The following is a 21031-nucleotide window of genomic DNA, read 5'->3' as shown; positions in this document are numbered from 1 at the left end:
CAATATAAGGAACGTCAAATACTAAGAAAGGGCGGCCTATGAAAGAATTACTACTTTCAATAAGTACACTTAAACGGCTAATTGGGAATAGAAAAACTGTAAAAAGCCCTCTGAGAAAGCCCCCCTCTAACCTTTGATAGTAAGCTTTTCTGTAGTCTGCCTGTTGATGTATTTTCCGTTTGAACTGTGCACAACATGAAGAGACGGAACACTGGCGGCTTGTCACAATGCCCCCCGATGACATCACAATAGCGCTGCTGCCTAGAAAACAAGCTGCGCAGAAGAAGTTGTTCTTTGGGTGGGAGGGTGGGCTAGTGGAAGGAGGGGGCAATCTCTTTTTTTCCCGGGTGGTAGGGGGATGACAGGAGAAGGGAAGCGGGTGGTGAGAAAGGTACAGAGGGCAGGGTTTGGGGGCTGGGAAGGAAAGGGAAAAGATTAGGGTTTGGGGATGATGAAAGGGCTTTCTACGGGTAAGGATGGCAAAGGGTGGCAGTGACGGAAAGTCAGGCAACCTGTCCTGTCCGTCTTTTTGTATCGTGAATTGGAAAGACTGCAAGGGGGAGGGGAGTTGCTTGCGCCCTAAAGGAGGAGTTATTCAGATTCATTGCAGTGGGCGGCGGCTGCAAAACGCACCATTCTTCTTGTTTTGGCTCTGCAAAGCAGCCTTTTCAAGGGTTGGCTTGGGTGACAAAATGTCTTGTGTAGGCGTGGGTTTGTCTCCCTCTCGCTCTCTCTCCCTAAGATGTGTCCGGCATAGGCCAGGGTGCCACTCGAGGCCCAAACCAATTCTGGTTATCGCTTCTCGGCCTTTTGGCTAAGATCAAGTGTAGTATCTGTTCTTATCAGTTTAATATCTGATACGTCCCCTATCTGGGGACCATATATTAAATGGATTTTTAGAACAGGGAGATGGAAAAAGAGCTTGCTCTGTCCACTCCACGCATTGACCTGGTATTGCAGTACCTCCAGGAACGGTGCACCCCTTCTTAACCCAGTTTCCAAAAGCAGAACTCAATTCACCTGATTCATATTAGCCCGATTTAATGAATTGGAAGAAAGCATACGTCTTCATATGCACCTCAATTTGGCCCATTCACTTTTCACACTTCCTCCTTTTGTTTTTTATCTTTCACACTTTTGACTTTCTTTATTCATCCAAATAGCAAACTCATCACCACTCAACCTGACCAACTCGGCTATGTCCCCGTGCTGCAGTTCTCTGTCTTATCTAGATCATTTGCAATTGAATGGAATAGATCCCTTTTGGACAAAGTGGATTCACCTGCTGCTGCAGTGACCACAGGTGTGATAACATCTAGAATTGGCATCTGGTGCGATCTCTCCGCTTCCACTCCAAAGAAAGTTACCTGTTTATTCCTATCATGCATTGGTTTTTGGGGTTTTCTTTGAGTAATGATGATCTCTTTAGTAGTCTGTTGGCGCCCTCTCCTGGAGGAATAGTTTGCTTGCTCTTGGACATTCTAAAAGAGAGGTCATGATAGACATTGAGCTTCTGAGCTCAATTGGGGACAGTCATGGGTGATGAATGTTTGCAACCTACTGCGAAGCCTCATACCGCAATATAAGGAACGTCAAATACTAAGAAAGGGCGGCCTATGAAAGAATTACTACTTTCAATAAGTACACTTAAACGGCTAATTGGGAATAGAAAAACTGTAAAAAGCCCTCTGAGAAAGCCCCCCTCTAACCTTTGATAGTAAGCTTTTCTGTAGTCTGCCTGTTGATGTATTTTCCGTTTGAACTGTGCACAACATGAAGAGACGGAACACTGGCGGCTTGTCACAATGCCCCCCGATGACATCACAATAGCGCTGCTGCCTAGAAAACAAGCTGCGCAGAAGAAGTTGTTCTTTGGGTGGGAGGGTGGGCTAGTGGAAGGAGGGGGCAATCTCTTTTTTTCCCGGGTGGTAGGGGGATGACAGGAGAAGGGAAGCGGGTGGTGAGAAAGGTACAGAGGGCAGGGTTTGGGGGCTGGGAAGGAAAGGGAAAAGATTAGGGTTTGGGGATGATGAAAGGGCTTTCTACGGGTAAGGATGGCAAAGGGTGGCAGTGACGGAAAGTCAGGCAACCTGTCCTGTCCGTCTTTTTGTATCGTGAATTGGAAAGACTGCAAGGGGGAGGGGAGTTGCTTGCGCCCTAAAGGAGGAGTTATTCAGATTCATTGCAGTGGGCGGCGGCTGCAAAACGCACCATTCTTCTTGTTTTGGCTCTGCAAAGCAGCCTTTTCAAGGGTTGGCTTGGGTGACAAAATGTCTTGTGTAGGCGTGGGTTTGTCTCCCTCTCGCTCTCTCTCCCTAAGATGTGTCCGGCATAGGCCAGGGTGCCACTCGAGGCCCAAACCAATTCTGGTTATCGCTTCTCGGCCTTTTGGCTAAGATCAAGTGTAGTATCTGTGAGGCTCGGCAGATGCAATGCACACTGGAAGGTTGCGCTTGCTAGTACTCTTGATGTATAGTATATTCATCTAGAGGAAAACATGGCCCTACCAGGATCGAGGCTATTAGACTGAGTAAGTGTGGGGGCTATGGTGCAATGTGCCCCAGGACTGACGACCCTGGAGTGAGTCTGAGCTTGCTGGCTTGGGACCCCGGCGAGCCTTGGGCTCTGTAGCACACCGTACCTTGCCCTTTCATACTTTCTGAGCATATTGCTCTATCCCGGCCTTCTGGCTAGGAAGGGAAATTTTTATAATCATGGTCGGAGGTCCGTTCAGCTTTGGGCTGAGAAACCAACACCCGGTTGGAGGTCCGGGTCAGCTTCGGCTGAGAAACCAACACCCGGTTGGAGGTCTGGGTCAGCTTCGGCTGAGAAACCAACACCCGGTTGGAGGTCTGGGTCAGCTTCGGCTGAGAAACCAACACCCGGTTGGAGGTCCGGGTCAGCTTCGGCTGAGAAACCAACACCCGGTTGGAGGTCCGGTTAGCCTTGGGCTGAGAAACCAACACCGGTTGACGGTCCGGGCAGTTTCGGCTGCGAAACCAACAACTAGTAGCTCTCTACTCCACTTGGGTAAGATGCCTGGGTGGACGCTGGGAGCAACGACAAGGCTCAACCAGGCTTCGGCTTGGGGGAGCACCGAAGATCCCTGACCCTTGCTGTGGCCTTCTGGCTCGGAGGGACGGGGTTGATTTTTGGGGACCCTCTCCTCACGGAGGGGTCCACACGAATCCTAGCCTTTGCACTGTTTTTGGTGTGACTTCGGTCATGCATTTTTTGCGGTGCTTTGGAAAGCTTCATTAAATCAAAATCTGTTCTTATCAGTTTAATATCTGATACGTCCCCTATCTGGGGACCATATATTAAATGGATTTTTAGAACAGGGAGATGGAAAAAGAGCTTGCTCTGTCCACTCCACGCATTGACCTGGTATTGCAGTACCTCCAGGAACGGTGCACCCCTTCTTAACCCAGTTTCCAAAAGCAGAACTCAATTCACCTGATTCATATTAGCCCGATTTAATGAATTGGAAGAAAGCATACGTCTTCATATGCACCTCAATTTGGCCCATTCACTTTTCACACTTCCTCCTTTTGTTTTTTATCTTTCACACTTTTGACTTTCTTTATTCATCCAAATAGCAAACTCATCACCACTCAACCTGACCAACTCGGCTATGTCCCCGTGCTGCAGTTCTCTGTCTTATCTAGATCATTTGCAATTGAATGGAATAGATCCCTTTTGGACAAAGTGGATTCACCTGCTGCTGCAGTGACCACAGGTGTGATAACATCTAGAATTGGCATCTGGTGCGATCTCTCCGCTTCCACTCCAAAGAAAGTTACCTGTTTATTCCTATCATGCATTGGTTTTTGGGGTTTTCTTTGAGTAATGATGATCTCTTTAGTAGTCTGTTGGCGCCCTCTCCTGGAGGAATAGTTTGCTTGCTCTTGGACATTCTAAAAGAGAGGTCATGATAGACATTGAGCTTCTGAGCTCAATTGGGGACAGTCATGGGTGATGAATGTTTGCAACCTACTGCGAAGCCTCATACCGCAATATAAGGAACGTCAAATACTAAGAAAGGGCGGCCTATGAAAGAATTACTACTTTCAATAAGTACACTTAAACGGCTAATTGGGAATAGAAAAACTGTAAAAAGCCCTCTGAGAAAGCCCCCCTCTAACCTTTGATAGTAAGCTTTTCTGTAGTCTGCCTGTTGATGTATTTTCCGTTTGAACTGTGCACAACATGAAGAGACGGAACACTGGCGGCTTGTCACAATGCCCCCCGATGACATCACAATAGCGCTGCTGCCTAGAAAACAAGCTGCGCAGAAGAAGTTGTTCTTTGGGTGGGAGGGTGGGCTAGTGGAAGGAGGGGGCAATCTCTTTTTTTCCCGGGTGGTAGGGGGATGACAGGAGAAGGGAAGCGGGTGGTGAGAAAGGTACAGAGGGCAGGGTTTGGGGGCTGGGAAGGAAAGGGAAAAGATTAGGGTTTGGGGATGATGAAAGGGCTTTCTACGGGTAAGGATGGCAAAGGGTGGCAGTGACGGAAAGTCAGGCAACCTGTCCTGTCCGTCTTTTTGTATCGTGAATTGGAAAGACTGCAAGGGGGAGGGGAGTTGCTTGCGCCCTAAAGGAGGAGTTATTCAGATTCATTGCAGTGGGCGGCGGCTGCAAAACGCACCATTCTTCTTGTTTTGGCTCTGCAAAGCAGCCTTTTCAAGGGTTGGCTTGGGTGACAAAATGTCTTGTGTAGGCGTGGGTTTGTCTCCCTCTCGCTCTCTCTCCCTAAGATGTGTCCGGCATAGGCCAGGGTGCCACTCGAGGCCCAAACCAATTCTGGTTATCGCTTCTCGGCCTTTTGGCTAAGATCAAGTGTAGTATCTGTTCTTATCAGTTTAATATCTGATACGTCCCCTATCTGGGGACCATATATTAAATGGATTTTTAGAACAGGGAGATGGAAAAAGAGCTTGCTCTGTCCACTCCACGCATTGACCTGGTATTGCAGTACCTCCAGGAACGGTGCACCCCTTCTTAACCCAGTTTCCAAAAGCAGAACTCAATTCACCTGATTCATATTAGCCCGATTTAATGAATTGGAAGAAAGCATACGTCTTCATATGCACCTCAATTTGGCCCATTCACTTTTCACACTTCCTCCTTTTGTTTTTTATCTTTCACACTTTTGACTTTCTTTATTCATCCAAATAGCAAACTCATCACCACTCAACCTGACCAACTCGGCTATGTCCCCGTGCTGCAGTTCTCTGTCTTATCTAGATCATTTGCAATTGAATGGAATAGATCCCTTTTGGACAAAGTTGATTCACCTGCTGCTGCAGTGACCACAGGTGTGATAACATCTAGAATTGGCATCTGGTGCGATCTCTCCGCTTCCACTCCAAAGAAAGTTACCTGTTTATTCCTATCATGCATTGGTTTTTGGGGTTTTCTTTGAGTAATGATGATCTCTTTAGTAGTCTGTTGGCGCCCTCTCCTGGAGGAATAGTTTGCTTGCTCTTGGACATTCTAAAAGAGAGGTCATGATAGACATTGAGCTTCTGAGCTCAATTGGGGACAGTCATGGGTGATGAATGTTTGCAACCTACTGCGAAGCCTCATACCGCAATATAAGGAACGTCAAATACTAAGAAAGGGCGGCCTATGAAAGAATTACTACTTTCAATAAGTACACTTAAACGGCTAATTGGGAATAGAAAAACTGTAAAAAGCCCTCTGAGAAAGCCCCCCTCTAACCTTTGATAGTAAGCTTTTCTGTAGTCTGCCTGTTGATGTATTTTCCGTTTGAACTGTGCACAACATGAAGAGACGGAACACTGGCGGCTTGTCACAATGCCCCCCGATGACATCACAATAGCGCTGCTGCCTAGAAAACAAGCTGCGCAGAAGAAGTTGTTCTTTGGGTGGGAGGGTGGGCTAGTGGAAGGAGGGGGCAATCTCTTTTTTTCCCGGGTGGTAGGGGGATGACAGGAGAAGGGAAGCGGGTGGTGAGAAAGGTACAGAGGGCAGGGTTTGGGGGCTGGGAAGGAAAGGGAAAAGATTAGGGTTTGGGGATGATGAAAGGGCTTTCTACGGGTAAGGATGGCAAAGGGTGGCAGTGACGGAAAGTCAGGCAACCTGTCCTGTCCGTCTTTTTGTATCGTGAATTGGAAAGACTGCAAGGGGGAGGGGAGTTGCTTGCGCCCTAAAGGAGGAGTTATTCAGATTCATTGCAGTGGGCGGCGGCTGCAAAACGCACCATTCTTCTTGTTTTGGCTCTGCAAAGCAGCCTTTTCAAGGGTTGGCTTGGGTGACAAAATGTCTTGTGTAGGCGTGGGTTTGTCTCCCTCTCGCTCTCTCTCCCTAAGATGTGTCCGGCATAGGCCAGGGTGCCACTCGAGGCCCAAACCAATTCTGGTTATCGCTTCTCGGCCTTTTGGCTAAGATCAAGTGTAGTATCTGTTCTTATCAGTTTAATATCTGATACGTCCCCTATCTGGGGACCATATATTAAATGGATTTTTAGAACAGGGAGATGGAAAAAGAGCTTGCTCTGTCCACTCCACGCATTGACCTGGTATTGCAGTACCTCCAGGAACGGTGCACCCCTTCTTAACCCAGTTTCCAAAAGCAGAACTCAATTCACCTGATTCATATTAGCCCGATTTAATGAATTGGAAGAAAGCATACGTCTTCATATGCACCTCAATTTGGCCCATTCACTTTTCACACTTCCTCCTTTTGTTTTTTATCTTTCACACTTTTGACTTTCTTTATTCATCCAAATAGCAAACTCATCACCACTCAACCTGACCAACTCGGCTATGTCCCCGTGCTGCAGTTCTCTGTCTTATCTAGATCATTTGCAATTGAATGGAATAGATCCCTTTTGGACAAAGTGGATTCACCTGCTGCTGCAGTGACCACAGGTGTGATAACATCTAGAATTGGCATCTGGTGCGATCTCTCCGCTTCCACTCCAAAGAAAGTTACCTGTTTATTCCTATCATGCATTGGTTTTTGGGGTTTTCTTTGAGTAATGATGATCTCTTTAGTAGTCTGTTGGCGCCCTCTCCTGGAGGAATAGTTTGCTTGCTCTTGGACATTCTAAAAGAGAGGTCATGATAGACATTGAGCTTCTGAGCTCAATTGGGGACAGTCATGGGTGATGAATGTTTGCAACCTACTGCGAAGCCTCATACCGCAATATAAGGAACGTCAAATACTAAGAAAGGGCGGCCTATGAAAGAATTACTACTTTCAATAAGTACACTTAAACGGCTAATTGGGAATAGAAAAACTGTAAAAAGCCCTCTGAGAAAGCCCCCCTCTAACCTTTGATAGTAAGCTTTTCTGTAGTCTGCCTGTTGATGTATTTTCCGTTTGAACTGTGCACAACATGAAGAGACGGAACACTGGCGGCTTGTCACAATGCCCCCCGATGACATCACAATAGCGCTGCTGCCTAGAAAACAAGCTGCGCAGAAGAAGTTGTTCTTTGGGTGGGAGGGTGGGCTAGTGGAAGGAGGGGGCAATCTCTTTTTTTCCCGGGTGGTAGGGGGATGACAGGAGAAGGGAAGCGGGTGGTGAGAAAGGTACAGAGGGCAGGGTTTGGGGGCTGGGAAGGAAAGGGAAAAGATTAGGGTTTGGGGATGATGAAAGGGCTTTCTACGGGTAAGGATGGCAAAGGGTGGCAGTGACGGAAAGTCAGGCAACCTGTCCTGTCCGTCTTTTTGTATCGTGAATTGGAAAGACTGCAAGGGGGAGGGGAGTTGCTTGCGCCCTAAAGGAGGAGTTATTCAGATTCATTGCAGTGGGCGGCGGCTGCAAAACGCACCATTCTTCTTGTTTTGGCTCTGCAAAGCAGCCTTTTCAAGGGTTGGCTTGGGTGACAAAATGTCTTGTGTAGGCGTGGGTTTGTCTCCCTCTCGCTCTCTCTCCCTAAGATGTGTCCGGCATAGGCCAGGGTGCCACTCGAGGCCCAAACCAATTCTGGTTATCGCTTCTCGGCCTTTTGGCTAAGATCAAGTGTAGTATCTGTGAGGCTCGGCAGATGCAATGCACACTGGAAGGTTGCGCTTGCTAGTACTCTTAATGTATAGTATATTCATCTAGAGGAAAACATGGCCCTACCAGGATCGAGGCTATTAGACTGAGTAAGTGTGGGGGCTATGGTGCAATGTGCCCCAGGACTGACGACCCTGGAGTGAGTCTGAGCTTGCTGGCTTGGGACCCCGGCGAGCCTTGGGCTCTGTAGCACACCGTACCTTGCCCTTTCATACTTTCTGAGCATATTGCTCTATCCCGGCCTTCTGGCTAGGAAGGAAAATTTTTATAATCATGGTCGGAGGTCCGTTCAGCTTTGGGCTGAGAAACCAACACCCGGTTGGAGGTCCGGGTCAGCTTCGGCTGAGAAACCAACACCCGGTTGGAGGTCTGGGTCAGCTTCGGCTGAGAAACCAACACCCGGTTGGAGGTCCGGGTCAGCTTCGGCTGAGAAACCAACACCCGGTTGGAGGTCCGGTTAGCCTTGGGCTGAGAAACCAACACCGGTTGACGGTCCGGGCAGTTTCGGCTGCGAAACCAACAACTAGTAGCTCTCTACTCCACTTGGGTAAGATGCCTGGGTGGACGCTGGGAGCAACGACAAGGCTCAACCAGGCTTCGGCTTGGGGGAGCACCGAAGATCCCTGACCCTTGCTGTGGCCTTCTGGCTCGGAGGGACGGGGTTGATTTTTGGGGACCCTCTCCTCACGGAGGGGTCCACACGAATCCTAGCCTTTGCACTGTTTTTGGTGTGACTTCGGTCATGCATTTTTTGCGGTGCTTTGGAAAGCTTCATTAAATCAAAAATCTGTTCTTATCAGTTTAATATCTGATACGTCCCCTATCTGGGGACCATATATTAAATGGATTTTTAGAACAGGGAGATGGAAAAAGAGCTTGCTCTGTCCACTCCACGCATTGACCTGGTATTGCAGTACCTCCAGGAACGGTGCACCCCTTCTTAACCCAGTTTCCAAAAGCAGAACTCAATTCACCTGATTCATATTAGCCCGATTTAATGAATTGGAAGAAAGCATACGTCTTCATATGCACCTCAATTTGGCCCATTCACTTTTCACACTTCCTCCTTTTGTTTTTTATCTTTCACACTTTTGACTTTCTTTATTCATCCAAATAGCAAACTCATCACCACTCAACCTGACCAACTCGGCTATGTCCCCGTGCTGCAGTTCTCTGTCTTATCTAGATCATTTGCAATTGAATGGAATAGATCCCTTTTGGACAAAGTGGATTCACCTGCTGCTGCAGTGACCACAGGTGTGATAACATCTAGAATTGGCATCTGGTGCGATCTCTCCGCTTCCACTCCAAAGAAAGTTACCTGTTTATTCCTATCATGCATTGGTTTTTGGGGTTTTCTTTGAGTAATGATGATCTCTTTAGTAGTCTGTTGGCGCCCTCTCCTGGAGGAATAGTTTGCTTGCTCTTGGACATTCTAAAAGAGAGGTCATGATAGACATTGAGCTTCTGAGCTCAATTGGGGACAGTCATGGGTGATGAATGTTTGCAACCTACTGCGAAGCCTCATACCGCAATATAAGGAACGTCAAATACTAAGAAAGGGCGGCCTATGAAAGAATTACTACTTTCAATAAGTACACTTAAACGGCTAATTGGGAATAGAAAAACTGTAAAAAGCCCTCTGAGAAAGCCCCCCTCTAACCTTTGATAGTAAGCTTTTCTGTAGTCTGCCTGTTGATGTATTTTCCGTTTGAACTGTGCACAACATGAAGAGACGGAACACTGGCGGCTTGTCACAATGCCCCCCGATGACATCACAATAGCGCTGCTGCCTAGAAAACAAGCTGCGCAGAAGAAGTTGTTCTTTGGGTGGGAGGGTGGGCTAGTGGAAGGAGGGGGCAATCTCTTTTTTTCCCGGGTGGTAGGGGGATGACAGGAGAAGGGAAGCGGGTGGTGAGAAAGGTACAGAGGGCAGGGTTTGGGGGCTGGGAAGGAAAGGGAAAAGATTAGGGTTTGGGGATGATGAAAGGGCTTTCTACGGGTAAGGATGGCAAAGGGTGGCAGTGACGGAAAGTCAGGCAACCTGTCCTGTCCGTCTTTTTGTATCGTGAATTGGAAAGACTGCAAGGGGGAGGGGAGTTGCTTGCGCCCTAAAGGAGGAGTTATTCAGATTCATTGCAGTGGGCGGCGGCTGCAAAACGCACCATTCTTCTTGTTTTGGCTCTGCAAAGCAGCCTTTTCAAGGGTTGGCTTGGGTGACAAAATGTCTTGTGTAGGCGTGGGTTTGTCTCCCTCTCGCTCTCTCTCCCTAAGATGTGTCCGGCATAGGCCAGGGTGCCACTCGAGGCCCAAACCAATTCTGGTTATCGCTTCTCGGCCTTTTGGCTAAGATCAAGTGTAGTATCTGTTCTTATCAGTTTAATATCTGATACGTCCCCTATCTGGGGACCATATATTAAATGGATTTTTAGAACAGGGAGATGGAAAAAGAGCTTGCTCTGTCCACTCCACGCATTGACCTGGTATTGCAGTACCTCCAGGAACGGTGCACCCCTTCTTAACCCAGTTTCCAAAAGCAGAACTCAATTCACCTGATTCATATTAGCCCGATTTAATGAATTGGAAGAAAGCATACGTCTTCATATGCACCTCAATTTGGCCCATTCACTTTTCACACTTCCTCCTTTTGTTTTTTATCTTTCACACTTTTGACTTTCTTTATTCATCCAAATAGCAAACTCATCACCACTCAACCTGACCAACTCGGCTATGTCCCCGTGCTGCAGTTCTCTGTCTTATCTAGATCATTTGCAATTGAATGGAATAGATCCCTTTTGGACAAAGTGGATTCACCTGCTGCTGCAGTGACCACAGGTGTGATAACATCTAGAATTGGCATCTGGTGCGATCTCTCCGCTTCCACTCCAAAGAAAGTTACCTGTTTATTCCTATCATGCATTGGTTTTTGGGGTTTTCTTTGAGTAATGATGATCTCTTTAGTAGTCTGTTGGCGCCCTCTCCTGGAGGAATAGTTTGCTTGCTCTTGGACATTCTAAAAGAGAGGTCATGATAGACATTGAGCTTCTGAGCTCAATTGGGGACAGTCATGGGTGATGAATGTTTGCAACCTACTGCGAAGCCTCATACCGCAATATAAGGAACGTCAAATACTAAGAAAGGGCGGCCTATGAAAGAATTACTACTTTCAATAAGTACACTTAAACGGCTAATTGGGAATAGAAAAACTGTAAAAAGCCCTCTGAGAAAGCCCCCCTCTAACCTTTGATAGTAAGCTTTTCTGTAGTCTGCCTGTTGATGTATTTTCCGTTTGAACTGTGCACAACATGAAGAGACGGAACACTGGCGGCTTGTCACAATGCCCCCCGATGACATCACAATAGCGCTGCTGCCTAGAAAACAAGCTGCGCAGAAGAAGTTGTTCTTTGGGTGGGAGGGTGGGCTAGTGGAAGGAGGGGGCAATCTCTTTTTTTCCCGGGTGGTAGGGGGATGACAGGAGAAGGGAAGCGGGTGGTGAGAAAGGTACAGAGGGCAGGGTTTGGGGGCTGGGAAGGAAAGGGAAAAGATTAGGGTTTGGGGATGATGAAAGGGCTTTCTACGGGTAAGGATGGCAAAGGGTGGCAGTGACGGAAAGTCAGGCAACCTGTCCTGTCCGTCTTTTTGTATCGTGAATTGGAAAGACTGCAAGGGGGAGGGGAGTTGCTTGCGCCCTAAAGGAGGAGTTATTCAGATTCATTGCAGTGGGCGGCGGCTGCAAAACGCACCATTCTTCTTGTTTTGGCTCTGCAAAGCAGCCTTTTCAAGGGTTGGCTTGGGTGACAAAATGTCTTGTGTAGGCGTGGGTTTGTCTCCCTCTCGCTCTCTCTCCCTAAGATGTGTCCGGCATAGGCCAGGGTGCCACTCGAGGCCCAAACCAATTCTGGTTATCGCTTCTCGGCCTTTTGGCTAAGATCAAGTGTAGTATCTGTTCTTATCAGTTTAATATCTGATACGTCCCCTATCTGGGGACCATATATTAAATGGATTTTTAGAACAGGGAGATGGAAAAAGAGCTTGCTCTGTCCACTCCACGCATTGACCTGGTATTGCAGTACCTCCAGGAACGGTGCACCCCTTCTTAACCCAGTTTCCAAAAGCAGAACTCAATTCACCTGATTCATATTAGCCCGATTTAATGAATTGGAAGAAAGCATACGTCTTCATATGCACCTCAATTTGGCCCATTCACTTTTCACACTTCCTCCTTTTGTTTTTTATCTTTCACACTTTTGACTTTCTTTATTCATCCAAATAGCAAACTCATCACCACTCAACCTGACCAACTCGGCTATGTCCCCGTGCTGCAGTTCTCTGTCTTATCTAGATCATTTGCAATTGAATGGAATAGATCCCTTTTGGACAAAGTGGATTCACCTGCTGCTGCAGTGACCACAGGTGTGATAACATCTAGAATTGGCATCTGGTGCGATCTCTCCGCTTCCACTCCAAAGAAAGTTACCTGTTTATTCCTATCATGCATTGGTTTTTGGGGTTTTCTTTGAGTAATGATGATCTCTTTAGTAGTCTGTTGGCGCCCTCTCCTGGAGGAATAGTTTGCTTGCTCTTGGACATTCTAAAAGAGAGGTCATGATAGACATTGAGCTTCTGAGCTCAATTGGGGACAGTCATGGGTGATGAATGTTTGCAACCTACTGCGAAGCCTCATACCGCAATATAAGGAACGTCAAATACTAAGAAAGGGCGGCCTATGAAAGAATTACTACTTTCAATAAGTACACTTAAACGGCTAATTGGGAATAGAAAAACTGTAAAAAGCCCTCTGAGAAAGCCCCCCTCTAACCTTTGATAGTAAGCTTTTCTGTAGTCTGCCTGTTGATGTATTTTCCGTTTGAACTGTGCACAATATGAAGAGACGGAACACTGGCGGCTTGTCACAATGCCCCCCGATGACATCACAATAGCGCTGCTGCCTAGAAAACAAGCTGCGCAGAAGAAGTTGTTCTTTGGGTGGGAGGGTGGGCTAGTGGAAGGAGGGGGCAATCTCTTTTTTTCCCGGGTGGTAGGGGGATGACAGGAGAAGGGAAGCGGGTGGTGAGAAAGGTACAGAGGGCAGGGTTTGGGGGCTGGGAAGGAAAGGGAAAAGATTAGGGTTTGGGGATGATGAAAGGGCTTTCTACGGGTAAGGATGGCAAAGGGTGGCAGTGACGGAAAGTCAGGCAACCTGTCCTGTCCGTCTTTTTGTATCGTGAATTGGAAAGACTGCAAGGGGGAGGGGAGTTGCTTGCGCCCTAAAGGAGGAGTTATTCAGATTCATTGCAGTGGGCGGCGGCTGCAAAACGCACCATTCTTCTTGTTTTGGCTCTGCAAAGCAGCCTTTTCAAGGGTTGGCTTGGGTGACAAAATGTCTTGTGTAGGCGTGGGTTTGTCTCCCGCTCGCTCTCTCTCCCTAAGATGTGTCCGGCATAGGCCAGGGTGCCACTCGAGGCCCAAACCAATTCTGGTTATCGCTTCTCGGCCTTTTGGCTAAGATCAAGTGTAGTATCTGTTCTTATCAGTTTAATATCTGATACGTCCCCTATCTGGGGACCATATATTAAATGGATTTTTAGAACAGGGAGATGGAAAAAGAGCTTGCTCTGTCCACTCCACGCATTGACCTGGTATTGCAGTACCTCCAGGAACGGTGCACCCCTTCTTAACCCAGTTTCCAAAAGCAGAACTCAATTCACCTGATTCATATTAGCCCGATTTAATGAATTGGAAGAAAGCATACGTCTTCATATGCACCTCAATTTGGCCCATTCACTTTTCACACTTCCTCCTTTTGTTTTTTATCTTTCACACTTTTGACTTTCTTTATTCATCCAAATAGCAAACTCATCACCACTCAACCTGACCAACTCGGCTATGTCCCCGTGCTGCAGTTCTCTGTCTTATCTAGATCATTTGCAATTGAATGGAATAGATCCCTTTTGGACAAAGTGGATTCACCTGCTGCTGCAGTGACCACAGGTGTGATAACATCTAGAATTGGCATCTGGTGCGATCTCTCCGCTTCCACTCCAAAGAAAGTTACCTGTTTATTCCTATCATGCATTGGTTTTTGGGGTTTTCTTTGAGTAATGATGATCTCTTTAGTAGTCTGTTGGCGCCCTCTCCTGGAGGAATAGTTTGCTTGCTCTTGGACATTCTAAAAGAGAGGTCATGATAGACATTGAGCTTCTGAGCTCAATTGGGGACAGTCATGGGTGATGAATGTTTGCAACCTACTGCGAAGCCTCATACCGCAATATAAGGAACGTCAAATACTAAGAAAGGGCGGCCTATGAAAGAATTACTACTTTCAATAAGTACACTTAAACGGCTAATTGGGAATAGAAAAACTGTAAAAAGCCCTCTGAGAAAGCCCCCCTCTAACCTTTGATAGTAAGCTTTTCTGTAGTCTGCCTGTTGATGTATTTTCCGTTTGAACTGTGCACAACATGAAGAGACGGAACACTGGCGGCTTGTCACAATGCCCCCCGATGACATCACAATAGCGCTGCTGCCTAGAAAACAAGCTGCGCAGAAGAAGTTGTTCTTTGGGTGGGAGGGTGGGCTAGTGGAAGGAGGGGGCAATCTCTTTTTTTCCCGGGTGGTAGGGGGTTGACAGGAGAAGGGAAGCGGGTGGTGAGAAAGGTACAGAGGGCAGGGTTTGGGGGCTGGGAAGGAAAGGGAAAAGATTAGGGTTTGGGGATGATGAAAGGGCTTTCTACGGGTAAGGATGGCAAAGGGTGGCAGTGACGGAAAGTCAGGCAACCTGTCCTGTCCGTCTTTTTGTATCGTGAATTGGAAAGACTGCAAGGGGGAGGGGAGTTGCTTGCGCCCTAAAGGAGGAGTTATTCAGATTCATTGCAGTGGGCGGCGGCTGCAAAACGCACCATTCTTCTTGTTTTGGCTCTGCAAAGCAGCCTTTTCAAGGGTTGGCTTGGGTGACAAAATGTCTTGTGTAGGCGTGGGTTTGTCTCCCTCTCGCTCTCTCTCCCTAAGATGTGTCCGGCATAGGCCAGGGTGCCACTCGAGGCCCAAACCAATTCTGGTTATCGCTTCTCGGCCTTTTGGCTAAGATCAAGTGTAGTGTTGTTCGAAGAGGTGGTTTAAGCTCCAGGCCACCTTAGTACAATGATACAATGCACACTGGAAGGTTGCGCTTGCTAGTACTCTGGGTGGATAGTATATTCATCTAGAGGAAAACATGGCCCTACCAGGATCGAGGCTATTAGACTGAGTAAGGGTGGGGGGCTATGGTACAACGTGCCCCAGGACTGACGACCCTGGAGTGAGTCTGAGCTTGCTGGCTTGGGACCCCGGCAAGCCTTGGGCTCTGTAGCACACCGTACCTTGCCTTTTCATACTTTTTGAGCATATTACCCTATCCCGGCCTTCTGGCTAGGAAGGGAAATTTTTATAATCCCAGTCGGAGGTCTGGTCAGCTTTGGGCTGAGAAACTAACACCCGGTTGGAGGTCTGGCTCAGCTTCGGCTGAGAAACCAACACCCGGTTGGAGGTCTGGGTCAGCTTCGGCTGAGAAACCAACACCCGGTTGGAGGTCCGGTTAGCCTTGGGCTGAGAAACCAACACCGGTTGACGGTCCGGGCAGTTTCGGCTGCGAAACCAACAACTAGTAGCTCTCTACTCCACTTGGGTAAGATGCCTGGGTGGACGCTGGGAGCAACGACAAGGCTCAACCAGGCTTCGGCTTGGGGGAGCACCGAAGATCCCTGACCCTTGCTGTGGCCTTCTGGCTCGGAGGGACGGGGTTGATTTTTGGGGACCCTCTCCTCACGGTGGGGTCCACACGAATCCTAGCCTTTGCACTGTTTTTGGTGTGACTTCGGTCATGCATTTTTTGTGGTGCTTTGGAAAGCTTCATTAAATCAAAATCTGTTCTTATCAGTTTAATATCTGATACGTCCCCTATCTGGGGACCATATATTAAATGGATTTTTAGAACAGGGAGATGGAAAAAGAGCTTGCTCTGTCCACTCCACGCATTGACCTGGTATTGCAGTACCTCCAGGAACGGTGCACCCCTTCTTAACCCAGTTTCCAAAAGCAGAACTCAATTCACCTGATTCATATTAGCCCGATTTAATGAATTGGAAGAAAGCATACGTCTTCATATGCACCTCAATTTGGCCCATTCACTTTTCACACTTCCTCCTTTTGTTTTTTATCTTTCACACTTTTGACTTTCTTTATTCATCCAAATAGCAAACTCATCACCACTCAACCTGACCAACTCGGCTATGTCCCCGTGCTGCAGTTCTCTGTCTTATCTAGATCATTTGCAATTGAATGGAATAGATCCCTTTTGGACAAAGTGGATTCACCTGCTGCTGCAGTGACCACAGGTGTGATAACATCTAGAATTGGCATCTGGTGCGATCTCTCCGCTTCCACTCCAAAGAAAGTTACCTGTTTATTCCTATCATGCATTGGTTTTTGGGGTTTTCTTTGAGTAATGATGATCTCTTTAGTAGTCTGTTGGCGCCCTCTCCTGGAGGAATAGTTTGCTTGCTCTTGGACATTCTAAAAGAGAGGTCATGATAGACATTGAGCTTCTGAGCTCAATTGGGGACAGTCATGGGTGATGAATGTTTGCAACCTACTGCGAAGCCTCATACCGCAATATAAGGAACGTCAAATACTAAGAAAGGGCGGCCTATGAAAGAATTACTACTTTCAATAAGTACACTTAAACGGCTAATTGGGAATAGAAAAACTGTAAAAAGCCCTCTGAGAAAGCCCCCCTCTAACCTTTGATAGTAAGCTTTTCTGTAGTCTGCCTGTTGATGTATTTTCCGTTTGAACTGTGCACAACATGAAGAGACGGAACACTGGCGGCTTGTCACAATGCCCCCCGATGACATCACAATAGCGCTGCTGCCTAGAAAACAAGCTGCGCAGAAGAAGTTGTTCTTTGGGTGGGAGGGTGGGCTAGTGGAAGGAGGGGGCAATCTCTTTTTTTCCCGGGTGGTAGGGGGATGACAGGAGAAGGGAAGCGGGTGGTGAGAAAGGTACAGAGGGCAGGGTTTGGGGGCTGGGAAGGAAAGGGAAAAGATTAGGGTTTGGGGATGATGAAAGGGCTTTCTACGGGTAAGGATGGCAAAGGGTGGCAGTGACGGAAAGTCAGGCAACCTGTCCTGTCCGTCTTTTTGTATCGTGAATTGGAAAGACTGCAAGGGGGAGGGGAGTTGCTTGCGCCCTAAAGGAGGAGTTATTCAGATTCATTGCAGTGGGCGGCGGCTGCAAAACGCACCATTCTTCTTGTTTTGGCTCTGCAAAGCAGCCTTTTCAAGGGTTGGCTTGGGTGACAAAATGTCTTGTGTAGGCGTGGGTTTGTCTCCCTCTCGCTCTCTCTCCCTAAGATGTGTCCGGCATAGGCCAGGGTGCCACTCGAGGCCCAAACCAATTCTGGTTATCGCTTCTCGGCCTTTTGGCTAAGATCAAGTGTAGTATCTGTTCTTATCAGTTTAATATCTGATACGTCCCCTATCTGGGGACCATATATTAAATGGATTTTTAGAACAGGGAGATGGAAAAAGAGCTTGCTCTGTCCACTCCACGCATTGACCTGGTATTGCAGTACCTCCAGGAACGGTGCACCCCTTCTTAACCCAGTTTCCAAAAGCAGAACTCAATTCACCTGATTCATATTAGCCCGATTTAATGAATTGGAAGAAAGCATACGTCTTCATATGCACCTCAATTTGGCCCATTCACTTTTCACACTTCCTCCTTTTGTTTTTTATCTTTCACACTTTTGACTTTCTTTATTCATCCAAATAGCAAACTCATCACCACTCAACCTGACCAACTCGGCTATGTCCCCGTGCTGCAGTTCTCTGTCTTATCTAGATCATTTGCAATTGAATGGAATAGATCCCTTTTGGACAAAGTGGATTCACCTGCTGCTGCAGTGACCACAGGTGTGATAACATCTAGAATTGGCATCTGGTGCGATCTCTCCGCTTCCACTCCAAAGAAAGTTACCTGTTTATTCCTATCATGCATTGGTTTTTGGGGTTTTCTTTGAGTAATGATGATCTCTTTAGTAGTCTGTTGGCGCCCTCTCCTGGAGGAATAGTTTGCTTGCTCTTGGACATTCTAAAAGAGAGGTCATGATAGACATTGAGCTTCTGAGCTCAATTGGGGACAGTCATGGGTGATGAATGTTTGCAACCTACTGCGAAGCCTCATACCGCAATATAAGGAACGTCAAATACTAAGAAAGGGCGGCCTATGAAAGAATTACTACTTTCAATAAGTACACTTAAACGGCTAATTGGGAATAGAAAAACTGTAAAAAGCCCTCTGAGAAAGCCCCCCTCTAACCTTTGATAGTAAGCTTTTCTGTAGTCTGCCTGTTGATGTATTTTCCGTTTGAACTGTGCACAATATGAAGAGACGGAACACTGGCGGCTTGTCACAATGCCCCCCGATGACATCACAATAGCGCTGCTGCCTAGAAAACAAGCTGCGCAGAAGAAGTTGTTCTTTGGGTGGGAGGGTGGGCTAGTGGAAGGAGGGGGCAATCTCTTTTTTTCCCGGGTGGTAGGGGGATGACAGGAGAAGGGAAGCGGGTGGTGAGAAAGGTACAGAGGGCAGGGTTTGGGGGCTGGGAAGGAAAGGGAAAAGATTAGGGTTTGGGGATGATGAAAGGGCTTTCTACGGGTAAGGATGGCAAAGGGTGGCAGTGACGGAAAGTCAGGCAACCTGTCCTGTCCGTCTTTTTGTATCGTGAATTGGAAAGACTGCAAGGGGGAGGGGAGTTGCTTGCGCCCTAAAGGAGGAGTTATTCAGATTCATTGCAGTGGGCGGCGGCTGCAAAACGCACCATTCTTCTTGTTTTGGCTCTGCAAAGCAGCCTTTTCAAGGGTTGGCTTGGGTGACAAAATGTCTTGTGTAGGCGTGGGTTTGTCTCCCGCTCGCTCTCTCTCCCTAAGATGTGTCCGGCATAGGCCAGGGTGCCACTCGAGGCCCAAACCAATTCTGGTTATCGCTTCTCGGCCTTTTGGCTAAGATCAAGTGTAGTATCTGTTCTTATCAGTTTAATATCTGATACGTCCCCTATCTGGGGACCATATATTAAATGGATTTTTAGAACAGGGAGATGGAAAAAGAGCTTGCTCTGTCCACTCCACGCATTGACCTGGTATTGCAGTACCTCCAGGAACGGTGCACCCCTTCTTAACCCAGTTTCCAAAAGCAGAACTCAATTCACCTGATTCATATTAGCCCGATTTAATGAATTGGAAGAAAGCATACGTCTTCATATGCACCTCAATTTGGCCCATTCACTTTTCACACTTCCTCCTTTTGTTTTTTATCTTTCACACTTTTGACTTTCTTTATTCATCCAAATAGCAAACTCATCACCACTCAACCTGACCAACTCGGCTATGTCCCCGTGCTGCAGTTCTCTGTCTTATCTAGATCATTTGCAATTGAATGGAATAGATCCCTTTTGGACAAAGTGGATTCACCTGCTGCTGCAGTGACCACAGGTGTGATAACATCTAGAATTGGCATCTGGTGCGATCTCTCCGCTTCCACTCCAAAGAAAGTTACCTGTTTATTCCTATCATGCATTGGTTTTTGGGGTTTTCTTTGAGTAATGATGATCTCTTTAGTAGTCTGTTGGCGCCCTCTCCTGGAGGAATAGTTTGCTTGCTCTTGGACATTCTAAAAGAGAGGTCATGATAGACATTGAGCTTCTGAGCTCAATTGGGGACAGTCATGGGTGATGAATGTTTGCAACCTACTGCGAAGCCTCATACCGCAATATAAGGAACGTCAAATACTAAGAAAGGGCGGCCTATGAAAGAATTACTACTTTCAATAAGTACACTTAAACGGCTAATTGGGAATAGAAAAACTGTAAAAAGCCCTCTGAGAAAGCCCCCCTCTAACCTTTGATAGTAAGCTTTTCTGTAGTCTGCCTGTTGATGTATTTTCCGTTTGAACTGTGCACAACATGAAGAGACGGAACACTGGCGGCTTGTCACAATGCCCCCCGATGACATCACAATAGCGCTGCTGCCTAGAAAACAAGCTGCGCAGAAGAAGTTGTTCTTTGGGTGGGAGGGTGGGCTAGTGGAAGGAGGGGGCAATCTCTTTTTTTCCCGGGTGGTAGGGGGTTGACAGGAGAAGGGAAGCGGGTGGTGAGAAAGGTACAGAGGGCAGGGTTTGGGGGCTGGGAAGGAAAGGGAAAAGATTAGGGTTTGGGGATGATGAAAGGGCTTTCTACGGGTAAGGATGGCAAAGGGTGGCAGTGACGGAAAGTCAGGCAACCTGTCCTGTCCGTCTTTTTGTATCGTGAATTGGAAAGACTGCAAGGGGGAGGGGAGTTGCTTGCGCCCTAAAGGAGGAGTTATTCAGATTCATTGCAGTGGGCGGCGGCTGCAAAACGCACCATTCTTCTTGTTTTGGCTCTGCAAAGCAGCCTTTTCAAGGGTTGGCTTGGGTGACAAAATGTCTTGTGTAGGCGTGGGTTTGTCTCCCTCTCGCTCTCTCTCCCTAAGATGTGTCCGGCATAGGCCAGGGTGCCACTCGAGGCCCAAACCAATTCTGGTTATCGCTTCTCGGCCTTTTGGCTAAGATCAAGTGTAGTATCTGTTCTTATCAGTTTAATATCTGATACGTCCCCTATCTGGGGACCATATATTAAATGGATTTTTAGAACAGGGAGATGGAAAAAGAGCTTGCTCTGTCCACTCCACGCATTGACCTGGTATTGCAGTACCTCCAGGAACGGTGCACCCCTTCTTAACCCAGTTTCCAAAAGCAGAACTCAATTCACCTGATTCATATTAGCCCGATTTAATGAATTGGAAGAAAGCATACGTCTTCATATGCACCTCAATTTGGCCCATTCACTTTTCACACTTCCTCCTTTTGTTTTTTATCTTTCACACTTTTGACTTTCTTTATTCATCCAAATAGCAAACTCATCACCACTCAACCTGACCAACTCG

General features: G+C 47.3%; 12 non-coding genes and 2 pseudogenes across 12 annotated transcripts; all 14 read left to right on the top strand.

The window, feature by feature from the left end:
- Nucleotides 1-794: 794 nt before the first annotated feature.
- On the top strand, nucleotides 795-985 carry LOC142263048 (U2 spliceosomal RNA). The gene has a single exon (XR_012730263.1). It is a non-coding gene; the product is annotated as a U2 spliceosomal RNA (small nuclear RNA).
- A 1387-nt stretch (nucleotides 986-2372) lies between these two features.
- On the top strand, nucleotides 2373-2499 carry LOC142263181 (U2 spliceosomal RNA; annotated as a pseudogene).
- A 726-nt stretch (nucleotides 2500-3225) lies between these two features.
- Nucleotides 3226-3421, top strand: LOC142263152 (U2 spliceosomal RNA). Its single transcript, XR_012730348.1, has one exon. It is a non-coding gene; the product is annotated as a U2 spliceosomal RNA (small nuclear RNA).
- Nucleotides 3422-4808: 1387 nt separating this feature from the next.
- Nucleotides 4809-4999, top strand: LOC142263047 (U2 spliceosomal RNA). Its single transcript, XR_012730262.1, has one exon. It is a non-coding gene; the product is annotated as a U2 spliceosomal RNA (small nuclear RNA).
- Nucleotides 5000-6386: 1387 nt separating this feature from the next.
- Nucleotides 6387-6577, top strand: LOC142263046 (U2 spliceosomal RNA). Its single transcript, XR_012730261.1, has one exon. It is a non-coding gene; the product is annotated as a U2 spliceosomal RNA (small nuclear RNA).
- A 1387-nt stretch (nucleotides 6578-7964) lies between these two features.
- Nucleotides 7965-8091, top strand: LOC142263178 (U2 spliceosomal RNA; annotated as a pseudogene).
- A 688-nt stretch (nucleotides 8092-8779) lies between these two features.
- On the top strand, nucleotides 8780-8972 carry LOC142263137 (U2 spliceosomal RNA). The gene has a single exon (XR_012730336.1). It is a non-coding gene; the product is annotated as a U2 spliceosomal RNA (small nuclear RNA).
- Nucleotides 8973-10359: 1387 nt separating this feature from the next.
- LOC142263045 (U2 spliceosomal RNA) lies at nucleotides 10360-10550 on the top strand. Its single transcript, XR_012730260.1, has one exon. It is a non-coding gene; the product is annotated as a U2 spliceosomal RNA (small nuclear RNA).
- Nucleotides 10551-11937: 1387 nt separating this feature from the next.
- On the top strand, nucleotides 11938-12128 carry LOC142263044 (U2 spliceosomal RNA). The gene has a single exon (XR_012730259.1). It is a non-coding gene; the product is annotated as a U2 spliceosomal RNA (small nuclear RNA).
- Nucleotides 12129-13515: 1387 nt separating this feature from the next.
- On the top strand, nucleotides 13516-13706 carry LOC142263042 (U2 spliceosomal RNA). Its single transcript, XR_012730257.1, has one exon. It is a non-coding gene; the product is annotated as a U2 spliceosomal RNA (small nuclear RNA).
- A 2185-nt stretch (nucleotides 13707-15891) lies between these two features.
- LOC142263146 (U2 spliceosomal RNA) lies at nucleotides 15892-16087 on the top strand. Its single transcript, XR_012730343.1, has one exon. It is a non-coding gene; the product is annotated as a U2 spliceosomal RNA (small nuclear RNA).
- Nucleotides 16088-17474: 1387 nt separating this feature from the next.
- LOC142263040 (U2 spliceosomal RNA) lies at nucleotides 17475-17665 on the top strand. Its single transcript, XR_012730256.1, has one exon. It is a non-coding gene; the product is annotated as a U2 spliceosomal RNA (small nuclear RNA).
- Nucleotides 17666-19052: 1387 nt separating this feature from the next.
- LOC142263039 (U2 spliceosomal RNA) lies at nucleotides 19053-19243 on the top strand. The gene has a single exon (XR_012730255.1). It is a non-coding gene; the product is annotated as a U2 spliceosomal RNA (small nuclear RNA).
- A 1387-nt stretch (nucleotides 19244-20630) lies between these two features.
- LOC142263038 (U2 spliceosomal RNA) lies at nucleotides 20631-20821 on the top strand. Its single transcript, XR_012730254.1, has one exon. It is a non-coding gene; the product is annotated as a U2 spliceosomal RNA (small nuclear RNA).
- Nucleotides 20822-21031: the final 210 nt, after the last annotated feature.

Source organism: Anomaloglossus baeobatrachus, unplaced genomic scaffold, assembly GCF_048569485.1.
Source record: "Anomaloglossus baeobatrachus isolate aAnoBae1 unplaced genomic scaffold, aAnoBae1.hap1 Scaffold_255, whole genome shotgun sequence".
NCBI lineage: Eukaryota > Metazoa > Chordata > Amphibia > Anura > Aromobatidae > Anomaloglossus > Anomaloglossus baeobatrachus.
The sequence above is the reverse complement of the archived record's forward strand: the minus strand, read 5'-3'. Positions and strand labels throughout refer to the sequence as shown.